Below are 20,419 nucleotides of genomic sequence, written 5' to 3'. Positions count from 1 at the left end.
ATCGTGGACAGTATGTTGTTCAAGTTTCCATCAAAGGGCACTTAAGAGTTTTCATTGTCTTCTATCTTTCAAATGCTTCTCTCAGTTCAGTTCAGTCACTCAGTCACGTCTGACTCTTTCTGACCCCATGAACTGTATCATGCCAGTCATCCATGTCTTCACCATCTTCCAGAGATTTTTCAAAATCACGTCCATCGCATTGGTAATGCCATCCAACCATCTCAACCTCTGTCGTCCCCTTCTCCTCCTGCCTTCAGTTTTTCCCAGCATCAGGGTCTTTTCTAGTGAGTCAGTTCTTTGAATGAGGAGGCCAAAATATTGGAGCTTCAGCTTCAGCATCAGCCCTTCCAATGAATATTCAGAACAAATTTCCTTTAGGATTAACTGGTTTGATCTCCTTTCAGTCCAAGGGACTCTCAAGAGTCTTCTCCAAACCACTGTGAAAAACCATTATTTCTTCAGTGCTCAACTTTCTTTATAGTCTAACTCTCACATCCATCATGACTACTGAAAACACCATAGCTTTGACTAGACAGACTTTTGTTGGCAAAGTAGTCTCTGCTTTTTAATATGCTGTCAAGGTTTGTCATAGCTTTTCCTCCAAGGAGCAAGCGTCTTTTAATTTCATGGCTGAAGTCACCATCTACTGTGATTTCAAGCCCCCCAAAATGAAATCTGTCACTGTTTCCATTGTTTCCCAGTCCATTTGCAATGAAGTGATGGGACCAGATGCCATGATCTTAGTTTTGTGAATGTTGAGTTTTAAGCCAACTTTTTCACTCTCCTCTTTCACTTTCATAAGGAGATTCTTCAGTTTCTCTTTCCTTTCTGCCACAACGGTGGTGTCATCTGCATATCTGAAGTTTTTGATATTTCTCCCGGCAATCTTGATTCCAGCTTGTATTTCCTCCAGCCTAGCATTTTGCATGATGTACTCTGCATGTAAGTAAAATAAGCATAGTGACAATATGCAGCCTTGAGTACTTCTTTCCCAATTTGGAACCAGTCTGTTGTTCCATATCCAGTTCTAACTGTTGCTTCCTGACCTTCATACAGATTTCTCAAGAGGCAGATCAAGTGGACTGGTATTCCCATCTGTTTCAGAATTTTCCACATTTTATTGTGATCCACACAGTCGAAGGCTTTGGCATAGTCAATAAAGCAGAAATAGATGTTTTTTCTGGAACTTTCTTGCTTTTTCAATGATCCAATGGATGTTGGCAACTTCCATTCTCTGGTTCTTCTGCCTTTTCTAAATCCAGCTTGAACATCTGGAAGTTCATAGTTCATGCATTGCTGAAGCCTGCCTTGGAGAATTTTGAGCATGACTTTGTAATGTGTGAGATGAGTGCAATTGTGCAGTAGTTTTAGCATTCTTTGGGATTGCCTTTCTTAGGGATTAGAATGAAAATGGAACTTTTCCAGTTCTGTGGCCACTGCTGAGTTTTCCAAATTTGCTGGCATATTGAGTGCAGCACTTTCACAGCATCATCTGTTAGGATTTGAAATAGCTCCACTAGAATTCCATCACCTCCACTAGCTTTGTTCATAGTGGTGCTTCTTAAGGTCAACTTGACTTCACATTCAGGATGTCTGGCTCTAGGTGAGTGATCACACCATCGTGGTTATGTGGGTCATGAGATTTTTTTTGTACAGTACTTCTGTGTATTGTTGCCACCTTTTCTTCAGTTCAGTTCAGTTCAGTTCAGTCTCTCAGTCATGTCCGACTCTTTGTGACCCCATGAATCGCAGCATGCCAGGCCTTGCTGTCCATCACCAACTCTCGAACTGCACTCAAACTCATGTCCATTGAGTCAGTGATGCCATCCAGCCATCTCATTCCCTGCCATCCCCTTTTCCTCCGGCCCCCAATCCCTCCCAGCATGAGAGTCTTTTCCAATGAGTCAACTCTTCGCGTGAGGTAGCCAAAGTATTGGAGTTTCAGCTTTAGCATCAGTCCTTCCAATGAACACCCAGGACTGATCTCCTTTAGAATGGACTGGTTGGATCTCCTTGCAGTCCAAGGGACTCTCAAGAGTCTTCTCCAACACCACAGTTCAAAAGCATCAATTCTTCAGCGATCAGCTTTCTTCACAGTCCAACTTTCACATCCATACATGATGAATGGAAAAACCATAGCCTTGACTAGACGGACCTTTGTTGGCAAAGTAATGTCTCTGCTTTTTAATAAGCTGTCTAGTTTGGCCATAACTTTCCTTCCAAGGAGTAAGTGTCTTTTAATTTCATGGTTGCAGTCACCATCTGCAATGATTTTGGAGCCCCAGAATATAAAGTCTGACACTGTTTCCACTATTTCCGCATCTATTTCCCATGAAGTGATGGGGCTGGATGCCATGATCTTAGTTTTCTGAATGTTGAGCTTTAAGCCAACTTTTTCACTCATCTTTCACTTTCATCAAGAGGCTCTTTAGTTCTTCTTCACTTTCTGCCATAAGGATGGTGTCATCTGCATATCTGAGGTTATTGATATTTCTCCTGGCATTCTTGATTCTATCTTGTGCTTGTTCCAGCCCAGCGTTCCTCAATGTACTCTGCATGTAGTTAAATAAACAGGGTGACTATATACAGCCTTGACATACTCCTTTTCTTATTTGGAACCAGTCTGTTGTTCCATGTCCAGTTCTAACTCTTGCTTCCTGACCTGCATATAGGTTTCTCACGAGGCAGGTCAGGTGGTCTGGTATTCTCATCTCTTTCAGAATTTTCCACAGTTTATTGTGATTCACACAGTCAAAGGGTTTGGTCTTGTACTAAAACTGTCCAAACAGTTCATGAGGCAAGCAGAAACTGAAGTTTTGGGCAAATAGAATTCTTCATGGAAGAACCTGCAAAGTTATGGTGCAAAGAGCATGAATTCAGGTAAGAAAAGTAGTGGGACCACATTTGCAATCAATTTGCCACACATCCTTTTTCCTTCATTATAACATCTCTGAAATTTATCTTTTAATCAATGTTGTCCTGGAATGGCTTCAGCCTGGATTTCCATCAAATTCTTCTGGAGATAATTTGTGTTTGATTCTGCCATTCACCTGGAGCATGACCAACCTAAAGCCACTTTCCAATAAATTCTTTTTAGGTTTTGCAGACCATACAATTCACTGGTCTGAGCAACATGATTCTTGGCTTCTTGTTCGTATTTTAGGGGACATTCTTTTTTTCTCTCTCTCCACTCTGTGCCAGATGGAAGTATGCAAGTTTTCTAGTGCTCTTTTCTGGGTGTCAAGAAGTCTTCTCATTTTTCTCATGTTGACGTCATAGCCCTTTGGTATATCCACTTAACACAGCATCTTCTTCTCAGCTGTTTCCTTTGGGTGATTTTTCTTTTGTAGTAATACATAAAATAATGGTGTGACTTATAATCAAATGCATCTTAGACAAAATATGATACGTCTCTAAAGATGAAGACTTTGAACCATGGTGATTTTAATTAAGTTGCCAAAGGCCTATAAGATGGTAGTGGTTTAATCACTAAGTCATGTCCAGCTCTTGCAACCTCATATACTGTATGTAGCCTGCTGGGCTTCTCTGTCTGTGGGATTCTCCAGGCAAGAATACTGGAGTGGGTTGTCATTTCCTCCTCCAGGGGATCTTCCCAACCCAAGAATTGAACCCAGGTCTCCTGCATTGCAGGCAGATTCTTTACTGACTGAACTATGAGGAAAGCCCACCCATAAGACACGACACAAAGGATTGAAGTCTTGTTTTTCTGGCTGTAGGAGCACCACTTCTCAGCACTGATATTATTGAATTATGAAACTAAATATTTAACTTTAAAGATACATTATAGTTAAGAATTTCCTTATAGTGTGTCTTTTATTACCAATTGTCATACAGTACATGGAAAACTGAATAAAGTGAAACTTGCTCATTCATGTCCGACTCTTTGCAACCCCATGGACTATATTGTCCATGGAATCCTCCAGCCCAGAATACTGGAGTGGGTAGCCTTTCCCTTCTCCAGGGAATCTTCCCAAGCCAGGGATCGAACCCAGGCCTCCCACATTGCAGGTGGATTCTTTACCAGCTGAGCCACAAAGGAAGCCAGACAGTATTTGGGGATTATATAATAAATAAATTAATTAATATGTAAAAACATATAAAGGATCAAAAATAAATAGATAATATTCTCTCTCTTCCCGGCAATACACATTGTTTTATTGTATTGTTTTAAACTATACTGATTTTTTAAGTGATTTTTTGATGTAGATCATTTTGAAATCTTTATTGGCTCCTTCTGTTTTGTGTTTTGACTTTTGGCTAGGAGATATATGGGATCTTAACTCCCCAACCAGGGATCAAACCCATACCCCCTGCATTGGTAGATGAAGTCTTAACCACTAGACCACCAGGAAAGTCTCAATATACATTATTTTTTTAACGTTTTATTTTGTATTGGAGTATAGTTGATTAACCCAGTACACGATATTCTAATAGTAACTTAACTTTATGAGGTTAATAATATATGTGATTACAAATGCATTCAGTTCAGTTCTGTTGCTCAGCCATGTCTGACTCTTTGCGACCCCATGGATTGCATCATGCCAGGCTTCCCTGTCCATCACCAACTCCCGGATAGGAGTCGGACAAGAGCCAAACTCTTGTCCATTGAGTCAGTGATGCCATCCAATCATCTCTGTCATCCCCTTCTCCTCCTGACTTCAATCTTTCCCACCATCAGGGTCTTTCCCAAGGAGTCAGTTTCAACTTCAGCATCAGTTCTTCCAATGAATATTCAGGACTGATTTCCTTTAGGATTGACTGGTTAACTGGTTTGACCTCCTTGCAGTCCAAGGGACTCTCAAGAGTCTTCTCCAACACCACAGTTCAAAAGCATCGATTCTTCGGTTCCAAATCTGTAGTAGGTTCCATTAAGAGAGATTTTCCAGCAGTTTAAAAATATATATATTTCTACAATCACCCTATTAAAATTAGCTGTTTCCATCCCAATATAATACTCTGTCTTCCGAAGGAAATAAGATTCATCTGTATATCTTTGGTCTAATATCTGGTCTATCTGCTAAATTATTCACTATTAAGATAATGTACACGCTTATCTAACTCACCCAAACACTTCAAATAATTCATGTACAATAGCTTATCTAACTCACCCAAACACTTCAAATAATTCATGCACAATTAAGAATCTACAAAAATTGATTAAAAGATAATGAATGAAAATCCTAATTACAAAGACATTTTTATACAGCTGTGAATATATATGAGCTTGAAATGTTAATATTTAGTTTTTTTTTTTTTAATTTTGCAAGGAAAGAATTACCTTGTTGCCCTAAGCTGTTGTTTTTTTCCTCTAGCTTTACATTTTAGAACTATTAAACATTTTTAAAAATTCCATATAAGTTGAGATAAACTCTGAAATATTTGCCAATAAAGAATCACAAGTTTTTCTCAAGCTGCAAAGCAGCAGTGGCATATTAAATATTTAAAAACCCCACAAAGTGTTCTTTCTGAGTTGTCATCCCTTTCTAAAGAAATGTATTGAAAGAATTCCCTCCTGTCTCCATAGAATCCCCACGTTTCATGAATAAAGGTAATACTTTTTCCTCTCTGCTGTAAATAAATCTAAAATTTATTCTAACTAACACTCCTGAAAGTAAACATACAATGCTTTTTCTCATAAGCTGTAGGGAGGCCCCCAAATAGATTTTCGACACCTACAAATATCCAGACTTTAGTTATTGGAGAGTGCCATATGTTTCTCAGTCTGGCACTTTGGTATGTGGGATTTCAGTTTTATTCCAGTTGGAGATGTGTGGTGTCAGACTGTCAAACTAATAAATAAGACAAATAATTCAAAATCTTTCTAATTTCTTCAGTAGATTTCTGGGCATATTTAATTCAACAGATTTGGGAGTTGACATATATTAAATCCGTGTTTCATTTTGGGTAAATAAAACAATGATTTTCTAATGGATAAACATTCTTCAATTATTTTTCAACAGCAAGATTCTTTCTGAAATGCCATATTTTACTAAATTTGGTCTCAGTTTTTTTTTTTTTTTTTCCTGTCAACCTTTTGTTTGGTAGTTTTTTGTTAGCTCAAAGACATTTTTTTAAAATCTCAAAATGTGCCTAAAATGTCTGTTACTCTTGATTATCTTTTAGTGTCTTTCATAATAGTATTTTTTTCTCTTAGAGTCAGCTTTTCTGGAAGCTTCTGTTGCCTTTGAAGATTCCTTTTTCTTTTTTTAAACTAAATTTATTTATTTTTAACATGAATCCCTGAAAATGATTTCTGCTCAACAAATTATGGGTAGATATGGTAACACTAAGAAAAGAGAAAAAAAATCTAACATTTTACTTAGTAATATTTTAAATGTTTTATTTGCTCAAAATAATACAATTAAAACAAAGAAAATGTGCAATGTTTCTAGTTCTAAGAACTAAATTTAATTTAAAAAAATTCCCTTTGCTTACACAAAGGAGAACACTACACAAAGAGAGACTTACTATGCTGATTTGGGATTTACAGAGCTATTGTAGCGTAGGGCAATTCTGAGTTTTCTTCTGCTTTTTCTTGACCTGCTAAGAAGTGGAATCAAGTTCAATCTGTGTGGTATTCTCCAAAGATGGCTTCAGTCAGTTCCTTCCGTCTCTGCACATGCATGCTGTGTCTCCATCCAAAGGTAGAAAGCATTTTTTGTTAGTTTGTTTTCTATAGTTTGGGGTTGGCCCTCTGACTGCTCTGATCAATAGAATGTCGCCTAAGTGGCATTTTAGGTCTTCTGAGACCAAGTCTTAAGAGAAATGTGGGCTTCCTACTTCCTACTTTTTGGATCCCAGCAGCCATACTGTGAGGAAGCCCGAGTAACTCTAAGGATAGGTCCACGTGGAGCAGAATGGAAGGCTCTGTCAGTCCCAGAGATCCCAGCTGGTGGTCTAACCGATAACCAATATTATGCTGTCTGAATAAAGCCTTTTGGACTTTGCCACCGTCTCAGAATACATGTAACTCTATTGGCAGGCGATTCTGTGTAAGAACAAGGACTAAAGCTAGGCAAGATAATCAGAATGGGACCTGAGGGATCAGGGAAACAGGTCACCAGGGTGTGCAAGGCAGTTTGGCATTCTAAATGCTAAACTGTTTAGTTTCTCATGGTGAATCTGGAAACATTTTCCCACAATTCTACCAGCAATGTCCTTACTATATACTCTGGGTGGAAGAGAGAGAAAGGCTAGTTTATTATCTAAAACGTGCATCTTAGCCAATCAATACACAGAGAAGTCAGAGTATGCAGTAAGACTCTTCTAATCTCTGTAGTTTGTGTGCAGCCAAAGAACACTGGGGTGGGTAGGGGTCAGGGCTTCACCCTATTCAACTTGTTCCACTGGTTTCTCAAAAAGCACTTATCTTGTCCCTTTTCCTCTGTTAGCACTAATTCTATCAGTTTTGTTCCCCCACTCCCTCTTGCTGTTCTAGAGGGTCTCCTGATCTTTTCATTTGGAGGAAAAAATAGTTTGAGGCAATTTCCTTCAGGAGTGCCAACTCAAAGTCCGCTGTCTCCAAGATGGTCCTATATTTTACGGCAGTTTTAATGCCATTTTCACTTAGCATTATAAAAGCTGTCGTGCTAAAATATGGAGTCTCTTTTTTCTGTTGTTAGTTGCTTACAGAAGGCAGACTTATTTTTCTTTGCATCCTATACTCTGTATTCTAGGCAAGCCTTCCTTGCGCCCCTCCCCCCACAACCTATCACATAAAGATAGCGTCAGATTGCAAATTAGTAGGTCTTTTTGCTGATTTTTATCAGAATATTTATAGGCCCTCAACTTTACCTATGAAATTGTTGTTGCTTTTGTTTAGTCACTAAGTGGTGTTCAACTCTTTTTTGATGGACTGCAGCCCGCCAGGCTCTTCTGTCCTTGGGATTTTCCAGGCAAGAATAATGGAGTGGATTGCCATTTTCTTCTCCAGGGGATCTTCCCAACCCAGGGATTAACCCAAAGTTGCATGCTTGGCAGGCAGATTCTTTACCACTAAACCACCTGTGAACTAACCCCTAAAGCTATTAACTGTAGGAAGTGAATTTTAAGAATTTTAAAGTTGATTAGATCATCCATGCAGGTATGACTTAAGCAATTAAAATCAGGATATTTGAGAGGGAAATATTTTTCTGTAATAAAACCAAAATAAAGTCAAGATTTAAAAATCATTGAAGTCCATTCCGCGACCCCATGAATCACAGCACGCCAGGCCTCCCTGTCCATCACCAACTCCCGGGGTTCACTCAAATTCATGTCCACAGAGTCGGTGATGCCATCCAGCCATCTCATTCTTCGTCGTCCCCTTCTCCTCCCGCCCCCAACCTTTCCTAGCATCAGAGTCTTTTCCAGTGAGTCAACTCGTCGCATGAGGTGGCCAAAGTATTGCAGTTTCAGCTTTAGCATCAGTCCTTCCTATGAACACCCAGGATTGATCTTCTTTAGAATGGACTGGTTGGATCTCCTTGCAGTACAAGGGACTCTCAAGAGTCTTCTCCAACACCACAGTTCAAAAGCATCAATTCTTCGGCACTCAGCTTTCTTCACAGTCCAACTCTCACATCCATACATGACCACGGGAAAAACCATAGCCTTGACTAGACGGACCTTTGTTGGCAAAGTAATGTCTCTGCTTTTTAATATGCTGTCTAGGTTGGTCATCACGTTCCTTCCAAGGAGTAAGCATCTTTTAGTTTGAGTGAACTCCGGGAGTTGGTGATGGACAGGGAGGCCTGGCATGCTGTGATTCATGGGGTCGCGGAGAGTTGGACACGACTGAGTGACTGAACTGAACTGAACTGAACTGAAGTCATCATTAAAGTAGTTCATTTGTTATTCAGTTCAGTTCAGTTCAGTCGCTCAGTCGTGTCCGACTCTCTGCGACCTCATGAATCACAGCACACCAGGCCTCCCTGTCCATCACCAACTCCCGGAGCTCACCTAAACTCATGTCCATCGAGTCAGTGATGCCATCCAGCCATCTCATTCTCTGTCGTCCCCGTCTCCTCCCATCCCCAAACCCTCCCAGCATCAGACTCTTTTCCAGTGAGTCAACTCGTCGCATGAGGTGGCCAAAGTATTGCAGTTTCAGCTTTAGCATCAGTCCTTCCAATGAACACCCAGGATTGAGCTCCTTTAGAATGGACTGGTTGGATCTCCTTGTAGTCCAAGGGACTCTCAAGAGTCTTCTCCAACACCACAGTTCAAAAGCATCAATTCTTCGGCGATCAGCTTTCTTCACAGTCCAACTCTCACATCCATACATGACCACAGGAAAAACCATAGCCTTGACTAGATGGACCTTGGGTGTCAAAGTAATGTCTCTGCTTTTCAATATGCTATCTAGGTTGGTCATAACCTTCCTTCCAAGGAGTAAGCATCTTTTAATTTCCTGGCTGCATCTGCAGTGATTTTGGAGCCCAAAAAAATAAAGTCTGACACTGTTTCCACTGTTTCCCCATCTATTTCCTATGAAGTGATGGGACCAGATGCCATGATCTTCGTTTTCTGAATGTTGAGCTTCAAGCCAAACTTTTCACTCTCCTCTTTCACTTTCATCAAGAGGCCTTTGAGTTCCTCTTCACTTTCTGCCATAAGGGTGATGTCATCTGCATATCTGAGCTTATTGATATTTCTCCCAGCAATCTTGATTCCAGCTTGTGCTTCTTCCAGCCCAACGTTCCTCATGATGTACTCTGCATATAAGTTAAATAAACAGGGTGACAATATACAACCTTGACGTACTCCTTTTCCTACTTGGAACCAGTCTGTTGTTCCATGTCCAGTTCTAACTGTTGCTTCCTGACCTGCATACAGTTATTAGTATGAGGCAAAAATTCACTTAAGCAGGCACTGAAGCCAACACAATAAGCCAGAATCAAATTTTATTGTATGAAAGATTTTATATACTGAATTGAATAACACAAGTCAAGCTATGGAGAAGGCAATGGCACCCCACTCCAGTACTCTTGCCTGGAAAATCCCACGGACGGAGGAGCCTGGTAGGCTGCAATCCATCGCGTCGCTAAGAGTCGGACAGGACTGAGCGACTTCACTTTCACTTTTCACTTTCATGCATTGGAGAAGGAAATGGCAACCCACTCCAGTGTTCTTGCCTGGAGAATCCCAGGGACGGGGGAGCCTGATGGGCTGCTCTCTATGGGATCGCACAGAGTCAGACACGACTGAAGCCACTTAACAGCAGCAGGAGCAGCAGCAGTCAAGCTATTTGAAGTGGTTAATTATATCAGGAATTATATAATCTAAAATAACCAATTATGAATTTTAAATAGTTGGACTATAGTGATTTTGTGACGCAGCAGCAGCAGCAGCAGCATGGACTGTTTGGAATATTGGTGTTACATAAAAACAATTTCTTGCAAATTCACAGAAGCTTTGAAGTCTCAGTTCTTTTTGAAGAAAAAGGGGACTAAAAATTATCTTCCAAACATTTACAAATAAAAAACAAAGCTGGCAGATAAAATTTTTATCACTTCAAACATTGAATCAATCAATTTCTTGGTTAATTTGATAAAATGCCCAAATCTCAAGAAAGGAGAGAAGTGTATTTGAAGAACTGGGACCCTTGGGTATATAGAGGTCATTTCTATATTAAAGAGGACAATACATTATTTGCAAAATGCCACTCTTTCTACACGTTTGTCATGAGTTTCTTGAAAATTAATGATAGTCTTCAGAAATAGCTACTGTCAGTCCCTGAAGATTCTGACAACATTGATTGCACCATACCACATTCATTAGGAGGAAGATTAAAAAATATGTCAGCAGGACAAAAGAAGCTGATCGCAGATGTTTTACCTCTGTATCAGCATGTGCCAATGAAAGAAAGGTACTTTATTCAAGAAAAGAGACACAGTGAAGGATGATATGATGAAATAACTTATTAAAAATCCAAATGAACTTAGCTGCAAGTAATCTTAAATTTCCAAAAAAAGAAAAAAAGACTATTTATCTTCACTTTAGCCAGTATTTTTTCTCTCATGCTATTTTGAACACTTCAAGATATTGAAGTATCTTATAAATCCCCAAATCAGAATTCAAGTTTTGTTTGTTAGTAAATTCTAATCATTCAGACATGGATAGCACACTATTTCCTCTGGGTTAGCCAAATCCTTTATGAACCAAAATGCTTCATTATTTAAGCACTTTTGGTAATGAAGAGTAGCATTCAGAATGACCGCATGGCAAGATAAATTTCCTTCCTAATATAAGACTATATATTAAAATCAAGAAGGTAGAGAGAGTCAAAGATATGTTCAGAGAAACAAGCCTGTGTCTATGAGAACCATATAGAAGTGAAGTGATAAGATTAAGACAGAGATGTGAGTGTAAAGATGTTTAACAATAATAGTAATCTCTAGTATTTATTAAGCATTTTTCATGTAGTCAATGTGCTCAGTATACTTAACATAAATGAGGCAATGTTGGGTTACTGGTATTGTAATGGTATGCTATTTATGCTCATTTCATAGGTGGTACACTGACTATGAAGGACTTAAATGATTTGCCCAAGGCCACACAGCTGTAAATGGTGTTTGGTTAATTGAACCCAGACTCTTTTAATACAAATGCCAGACTCTTAAATTAGGGATTCACAATACAACAGACGCAGGACAAGGATAGTGGTAAACATAATTGCAAACAGAGATTCTTAGACAATTGGTGAAAATTGAGTAAACTGATGTCTCCAAAATAAATCTAAGTGCTCTTATTTGAATACATGAGATGCTGTGCAGTTTTACCCTTTAAATTTATATGCTCTTGTTTTTCTGCTTTATTTCTTTTATGTAAATTAGGACATTGATTTGAGACCCAATTCACTCAGCACTAAACAGGCCCTGTTCAGAATTCCAAGATGCTTGGAAAAGTTTTTGCCAAAAGCAGAATCTTTTCTGTTTCTCATTTTGTATTCCGATCGCCTCACATTTGCTCCCAGAATTCTCAGATTTCAGGTTCTAGCTGTTGTTCTGATATTGACCCTTTTGCTTTCACTGTGAGAGTGACAAGTAGGTGACAAAACAAGATATGTGTAAGTGAGGAATTGCTGAGCCCCCTTTGAAGCATGACACAGACTTCAGGAGAACACTCTGATTGTCTTTATAACATGTTACCTGGTAATTTGATCATAAAAGCTTCCACATGATTGATAACTCTCTTTATTAATCTTTGAAAATTTCACAATTTAACTTTAATAAAAAAATTAGAAAATGCCACCATCCCACCAATTTATACCACTACTCAGGAGGGTTCCAAACTTTCATAAATTTGTTCTAATATTTCATGGCAGAAAAAACTAGCAGTTCAAGGCTGAAATTTTCTCCCACTTTGAATTTTAAAAGTCTTGCAAAGATAGGAATCTGCATAGGGAAATTGACTTTTCTGCTTTTATCCAGTCATACTAATGACAGTAGTAACAATAGGCCACATGTATTGAGTCATTGTTTTCTGCTTCTGGAGATTGTGGTTAATAAATATTTCTACATTTATTATTTCATTTAATATTCACAACAGGACTAAGTAATAGTGTTCCAATCAGTCCTCTCTTATTGATGGACTTGGAGATTTTAAACAGCTTGCTCTGGGTTGTCCAGTTAGTAACAGAGTCTAGTCTTAAAGCCTGCAATCTCATTTTAGGTCCTATATATTTTAGTTTCTAAGTGAAAGACAAAAGTTCCCAGCAATTACCTGGAGGTTTGAGCAACTGGTTGGCTACTTGCTGTGTTAGTCTGTTATGACAGCCATAACAAAATACCAGAGACCAGGTGACTCAAACAGCAGGCACTCATTTTTTCAGCATTCTGGAGCTGGAGGTCCAAAGTTAAGGTGTCAGCAGGTTTGGCTTTTCCAAAGGCCTTTTTTCTAGGCTTGCAGATGTCCATCTTCTCTGTGTGTCCTCATACGGCTGTTTCTTTGTACACCCCTTTCCCTGGTGTCTCTTCTTTTTCTTACAAAGCCACTAGCATTATTGGATTACATTCTTACTTTAATTTTAAGGGCTTCCTAGGTGGTGCTGGATCAAAGTTATGGTTTTTCCAGTAGTCATGTATGGATGTGAGAGTTGGAACATAAAGAAGGCTGAGGGCCAAAGAATTGATTCTTTTGAACTGTGGTATTGGAGAAGACTCTTGAGAGTCCCTTGGACAGCAAAGAGATCAAAGCAGTCAATCCTAAAAGAAATCAACCCTGAATATTCATTGGAAGGCCTGATGCTGAAACTGAAACTCCAATACTTTGACCATCTGATGTGGAGTCAGTTCATTGGAAAAGACACTGAGGCTGGGAAAGATTGAAAGCAGGAGGAGAAGGGGATGACAGAGGACGAGATGGTTGGGTGGCATCACTGACTCAATGGACATGAGTTTGAGCAAACTGTGGGAGATAGTGAAGGACAGGGAAGCCTGGCATGCAGCAGTCCATGGGGCTGCGAAGAGCTGGATATAACTGAGCAACTGAGCAACAACAAGGTGGTGCTAGTGAAGAATCCTCCTGCAGATGCAGGTGATAAAAGAGACATGGATTTGCTCTTTGGGTCCGGCAGGTCACCTGGAGAAGGGAATGGCAACCTGCTCCAGTATTCTTGCCTATAAAATGGGACAGCCTTCCACCCTGTACTTGGGGAAGATCAACTGAATGCACTCAGACTCCCTAACTCTGGACAAGGATTAATGACACTCTTATATTAACTTTAGAATGGTTATTAATAGTAAAAGCAGAGGGTTATGTGAAGTGCAGTGTGAAACACACAGAAGGCAAAGGCAAATTTAGGGCAAAATAATGGAGGCATTGTACAAAAGTAATTTAATATTTAAAGCTAAAGGCAGAAGGGCAGAATAATAAGGAGAAGAACCTGAAAGAAAATGTGACACTTTATCCCTCAGGCACAAACAAATTAAAAATTTGGTTGAAAAGTAGATGAAGCTTGTTACAGACTCTGGGCTGCATCCCATGACTGAGGAGGTGGTTCTGATGGTACAGGAAACACTCACTGAAGCCCTCAGTGGAGAGGTTCTTGTCCTGTCAGCCTTGCCCTCCTCCTTCCATCACCAAAGTCCTTAAAGAGCCCGCATGGAATATTTGAATATTTGGTGGTTATATAAAATTGCTAAGGAATATATCAATCATGTCCATTATTATTAATCAGAAAAACAGCATATGTTTCATTTGCCTTTAATCAAAATGTACCTGCTTTGGCCAGATCACCAAACAGCCTTCTCTTTCTTTTTAAAAAATGGTCATGGGATCCATTTTTTCCCTATTTTTGCATTGTATGCTCAGTCACTCAGTCGTGTCTGACTCTGTGCAACCCCATGGTCTGTAGCCCAGGCTCCAATGCCCATGGGATTCTCCAGGCAAGAATACTGGGGTGGGTAGCCATTCCCTTCTCCAGGGAATCTTCCCGACCAAGGGATGGAACCTGTGTTTCCTGCATTGCAGAAGATTCTTTACTATCTGAGCCATTAGGCAAATTATAAAGGCAGAATATTGTATTCAAAGAAAAGACCAAAGTAACTAGAATAATTTAGACCACAAAGCACAAAGTCATTAAAAATTATTCAAGAATATGAGACCATATTATAGACAAAATGATAATGATTTGCAGCTTGACAGAAGGGAGAATGTTACTGTCGAACTCAGGAATCCTGCTGGATATAAAGAAGACCCTCCCAGTTGTGACAAGTAATAAACCTTCTCTGACTATCCTTCAATGTCAAGCATAGTGAATCACAATTTTTCTGCCAATTTGAGATTTTGTTTTACTGGTTTGAGCCTGTATTTTCCCATTTCACCCATAATTTAAAAACATAGTATGAGATAATTGCCTTTTTGTAGCCACACTGCTTATAAATTAGTTTTATGTACATTTTCACATTCCTTATTTCACTTTGTCCGCAGTACCTCTAGAGCATGGGATATAGGCTTTATCAGTCTTGTGTGCATGTGTTTAAGATGAAAAAACTTGATCACTAGCATCTTATTTAAGTATTTTGCCCAAGATCAAATAAATGGTATTACATCTGATGCTTTTTAAATTAAAATTTTTGGTCTAATTTTCTATTCAACTGTAATATGGGCTTGGAATAAGGACAGATTACTTATTTTTATTCGTGACTACATGCAGGATTTTGTGGCATCCTCTGGATAATGTTATCCTCCTATACAATAAATTCAGTGTCTTCTGGCTGCCTATCAGACAAATTCCAGGCTCCCCAGCCTGGGTTCAAAGGGCTACAGATTCTCTCCTGTCCTCTTTTCCCAATTTTCCATTTGCCAGTCTCCTAGTATCCCTGAGGCATCCCTTCCCCATCTGTGTAACCACTCTGAGTACAGGGTGCATGATACAGAATGTGAGGAATGGGATAGTCTTAATTCATATGTGGTATGTTATTAAAATTTATGCTCCTCCAAAGGTTCAGTGGAAAAGAAATTTGCCTGCCAATGCAGGAGACTCAGGTTCAATCCCTGGGTCAGGAAGATCCCTTAGAGAAGGAACTGGCAATTTACTCCAGTATTCTTGCCTGGAAAATCCCATGGATAGAGGAGCCTGAATGGCTGCAGTCCATGGGGTCACAAAAGAGTCAGACACAACTTAGCAACTAAACAACAAAATAAAAAATTATAAAAAATCCTCAACAAGAAAGAGAAAACTATCTTGCCCATGTGCATCTTTGGAAGGGGCATGGATTTAGAAAGATCAGGGATGTCATTTTAATATGTAGGTAATTCTCCAAGCAGCTGATGCTGCTCTCCCAGAGGGCTATTCATCAGCTGGCAGCTGGAGAACCACACGTTCTTTTGTCTAAGCATAAATCTCAGCATGGGAAGCAGCAGGGTGAAAATCTGTGCCTGGAGGAGATTATGACTAGCTTCCTTTTATGCACAAATAGATGATAGAAGTGAGTGTTCCATGCTTTAATTGCAATATATCTTCTCCATTTAAAATATCTACTCTAGTTTTATGTCTTTAAGTCCTACTTTATTGGACAGGAAAAATGACAATAGATTTAAAGTGAGACAAACCTGAAAATCATCTTGGTTCTACCATCTACCAGATGGACAGTCTTGGGCAAGCTAGACAACCTTTTCAAAAGATGGGGAGGGAGGTGGGAGGGGGGTTCAGGAAGGGAAACACATGTATACTCGTGGCTGATTCATGTCAATGTATGCAAAAACCACTACAATATTGTAATTAGCCTCCAATTAAAATAAATAAATTAATTTTTTTTAAAGTCAGTTTCTTTCCTCTCAAGTTAATATAGTCAATTACCTATCTAACCAGTTGTTGTTAGGATTAAATAAAATAAACTATTTAGAGGTGACCACCTACATGGTACTTTCTCTATACACACTATGTACTCAATCAGAGGACAATTAGAAAAATAATGATAGTTCTATCTCAGTTTTCCCAAAATAACTTTTTTTTTGTTTGTCTTAATTTTTAAAAACATTAAAATGTTAAAAAAAAGAAAAGCTTATTTAACAGCTTTTAATGCAATGCATATGGTGTTAGTGGGGCTTCACGGGTGGTACTAGTGGTAAAGGACACACGCACCCGCCACTGCAGGAGACATCAGAGACACGGGTTCAGTCCCTGGGTTGGAAATATCCCCTGGAGGAGGACATGGCAACCCACTCCAGTATTCTTGCCTGGAGAATTCCATTGACAGAGGATCTTGCGGGGCTACAGTCCATAGGGTTGCAAAGAGTCAGATACAACTGAAGCAACTTAGCACACATGCACAGACATATGGTAATAGTGAGTATCTTTACTTGGTTCCCTCAGGATGAGGTAAGGAAGACCTTAAAAACAAGGGTGGTTGGTGGTGGGAAATTATTCACAGGACTTAGAGACATACAAGTTATAGAGGGAGACAGGAAAACCCCAGTGATTCTGGGCTGAAAGGCAATCTAATAGTAAAACTGTCATGTGAAGTTTGGAAGAAGATCTCTGTGTTAGGAAGATCTTGAGTTAGACTTTGAGAATGCTATACTACACACTGTACTACCCATGTGGAAAAGCCCATTAGGAACTTTAGCTACTCAAATCAATATAAGTTTAAGGCAGCTTCTTAAAATGCTGCCCTGAATGAACCTGAACTGAAACCCTAAATTCTAACCTCAACTCTAATTCTAACCCTTCTAACAATTTATTCATAAATGATGAATAAAATAACTGCCACAAATAGAAAGAGGATGAATCTTCAGTCATTGGAGATTTATTTTATTCTGTAATTGCTTCTGGGTAGACCTTTCATTCTCGGAGAAGGCAATGGCAAGCCATTCCAGTACTCTTGCCTAGAAAATCCCATGGATGGAGGAGCCTGGTAGGCTGCAGTCCGTGGGGTCGCTAAGGGTCGGACATGACTGAGCGACTTCACTTTCACTTTTCACTTTCACACATTGGAGAAGGAAATGGCAACCCACTCCAGTGTTCTTGCCTGGAGAATCCCAGGGATGGGGGAGCCCGGTGGGCTTCCGTCTATGGGGTCACACAGAGTCGAACACGACTGAAGTGACTTAGCAGCAGCAGCAGCAGACCTTTCATTAATGGATTCGTCAGTTACAAATAGTTATGGTAAAGAAAGGATCTCTTTGGTGTTTCCCTCTCAGATATGTAATGAAGATTATTCTTCAGATAACCATGAATTTTGAAGGATCTAAGCTTTCCCAATCTTTCATAAACCATAAATTAAAACTGAGCAAATCTTTCTGGTTTTGATTCAATTGAACCACTGAATAGAAAAATCCATGTTAGGTCAAGATTCTCCCTCTTCTCATGTTAACTGAATTGGATCAATTGATAGCAGATGAGTAGTTGACTTAGTAAAAATCCAATTAAATGCTTGCTAATCCAATGTATTATAAACCTTCTTCATTGAGGTTATTTAGCTTATTTTTGATAAGTTCAAGGTAAAATGATTGTCATTTTTGAGCTGGCTACGGAGGTATTCAACAGCTTTTATGTGTTCTTTACAATGTAGCTGAAATATAAATATTAAGTTATCTAGTGTCTACCTTCATCTTCTTATGTATTGGTGTCCCCATCTAACTTTTCTTTCTCCTTCTCATAAATAGGGGTGTGGAAGTGTTCTAAGAGGAAACTTTTATTTTACTTTCTAAGTTGGGAAGCGCACAGTGTGGTGACTCAATGTTCTTTTACTATTCAGAACCTAGTCTGTGCATTATTTCTAGAAAACCATATGCAAAGATTGTTTCTATTTATGAAATGGTTGATGATTTCTGCAGCCTCATATGCTGTATTTCTCTTTCTGATTGATGGCAGTGGAATAATTTCAGGGTGAATATGATATAAGGCCAAGAGATCAACATTATTTCCTTGGTGAATTGATTACTTTCCTCTGAATTTATAGTTCCTACCAGGACTGCAAATTAATATGGTGGATGCACTTAGTTATTCTGATTGTGCCTTCCATTTAAATGCATGCAGCTTAGACATTAAATGTTCCACGTTTATAACTCATAATCAGATGGTAGGTCCTGAGAACAAGAGGAGTTACTTGTATCATGTCTGAATATAAAATGTTTTTGAAATAGTGGTAGATCACTAAGTTGGGTAGTATATTCTGTAGCATGAAATGTATGTCTGGCAGTCATCTATTATTCATTTTATCAATATGTATTCAATTCAACATCTGACTCCTGCTTCACATCCAGGAGAAATGAACACATGTACCAATAGCTTGGGAAAGTTATATGCAGTATCTGTACACATAAGAAATAAATTATACGGTAAGTCCCCTACATATGAACCTTTAAGTTGCAAACTTTCAAAGATGTAAATGTGTCCCTATAAGCCGGCCGTTGTACTGTACTACTATGCTTTTCAAGGTGCTATATTGTAAGAGAAAAACGTTCTCTTTACTTTTTTGTGTCTTTTTTATTTTTTATTTATTTTTTTATGGCCCTAAAAAGGGCCTTTGAGATTGTCACACATAACACAGGGGCAGCAGCTCAACCTCCGAAGCCGTACAGGGTGCGTCCCTGCTGCTTTAGCGCTTAGACCACGTCCATGGCAGTGACCGTCTTGCGCTTGGCGTGTTCCGTGTAGGTGACTGCGTCCCGAATAACATTCTCCAGAAACACCTTCAACAGGCCTCGGGTCTCTTCCTAAATCAGGCCGGAAATGCGTTTGACTCCCCCACGCCGAGCAAGGTGCCGAATGGCGGGCTTGGTGATGCCTTGGATGTTATCTTGCAAGACTGCAGTGGCGTTTGGCGCCACCCTTGCCTAAGCCTTTGCCACCCTTTCCTCTTCTAGACATGACTGAGCTGGTCAGAAAACCTCTGTGTGTCTTTTTTAATGTGCTATTTGTGTGAAAAATGTTGTAAACCTCTTACAGTACAGAGAGTACTGTCTTAGTTGGGTATCTAGGCTAACTTTGTTGGACTTAACAAATTGGACTTATGAACGGGCTCTCAGAATGGAACTGGTTCACGTTTAGGGGACTTATTCTATATGCGAAATTACTGCGTAGGCTTACTGTGGTTTAAAAACTGTGCTTATGTATATAAGTCCATATACAAAGAAAACTTTTGCTTTTTTGATTATACAGCCTTTCTATATTTGAAGGTGTTACTGGGAGAGAGGAAATTAATTGTAAAGACTGCAATTTTTGGAGGGGTGACTGTTGCTACTTTTGCAAGCTATGATATAGCTTAACTTTTTCTTTACCCAAACAAAGGATTTTAGAACTAAGAAGACGTCTGAAATGACCTTCCCTAACGTTCTCAGATTCCAGGTCAGTCAATGGATGCCCCAAGCCGCTCCAAACAACGCAAGTGGGTCAGGCCACTTCTCACTTACAGAGCTGGTACTCTGACCCAGTTTACTGATTTTGCTGCTTTATGCTCTGTATTTGCTTTAATCACAAATACCTGCCACGTGGAATCTCAATTCCTACATTCTGTGGCTATTTTAACTATGGTTGTCTTCAGGATTTTCCTAGGATAAACAAAAATAATCAAGAATTTGCTAGGTTCTATATTTTTCACAGTAAATTGTGAACTCCACACTAAAGTAAAAGAAGATACCATTATGACTACATCATATTGTATTTTGAAAAATTTATTAAGGAAAAATGATTGTGTTTGCCTTACGTCTATGGATACAACTGTGAACCAATGTTGGGTCAGATATATCTTTTCCTTTTAACATTGATCACCGAGATTGTGAGACAGAAAAACCCCACACTAAAACTATGGCACAGTTAAAAAAAAAAAAAAAAGCCTCTGTTTTCTCAGTTGTGATGGCACAAAACCTCAAGTTAGGTTCCACAAGGTGTCCTTTTAAATGACTGAAATCTGAATGCTATCCTGGGGCACAGTGGATACATTTGGGGATTTGTTGAAAGCATAGTTTA

At 39.2% G+C, this 20,419-nt stretch overlaps 1 pseudogene; it reads right to left on the bottom strand.

The window, feature by feature from the left end:
- Positions 1–19,011: 19,011 nt before the first annotated feature.
- Positions 19,012–19,321, bottom strand: LOC129551237 (histone H4-like; annotated as a pseudogene).
- Between the last annotated feature and the right edge of the window lie 1,098 nt (positions 19,322–20,419).

This window comes from Moschus berezovskii, chromosome 1, assembly GCF_049115385.1.
Source record: "Moschus berezovskii isolate FMDL1 chromosome 1, NW_MosBer_1.0, whole genome shotgun sequence".
In the NCBI taxonomy this organism is placed as follows: domain Eukaryota; kingdom Metazoa; phylum Chordata; class Mammalia; order Artiodactyla; family Moschidae; genus Moschus; species Moschus berezovskii.
This window is presented reverse-complemented; position numbering and strand designations above follow the sequence as displayed.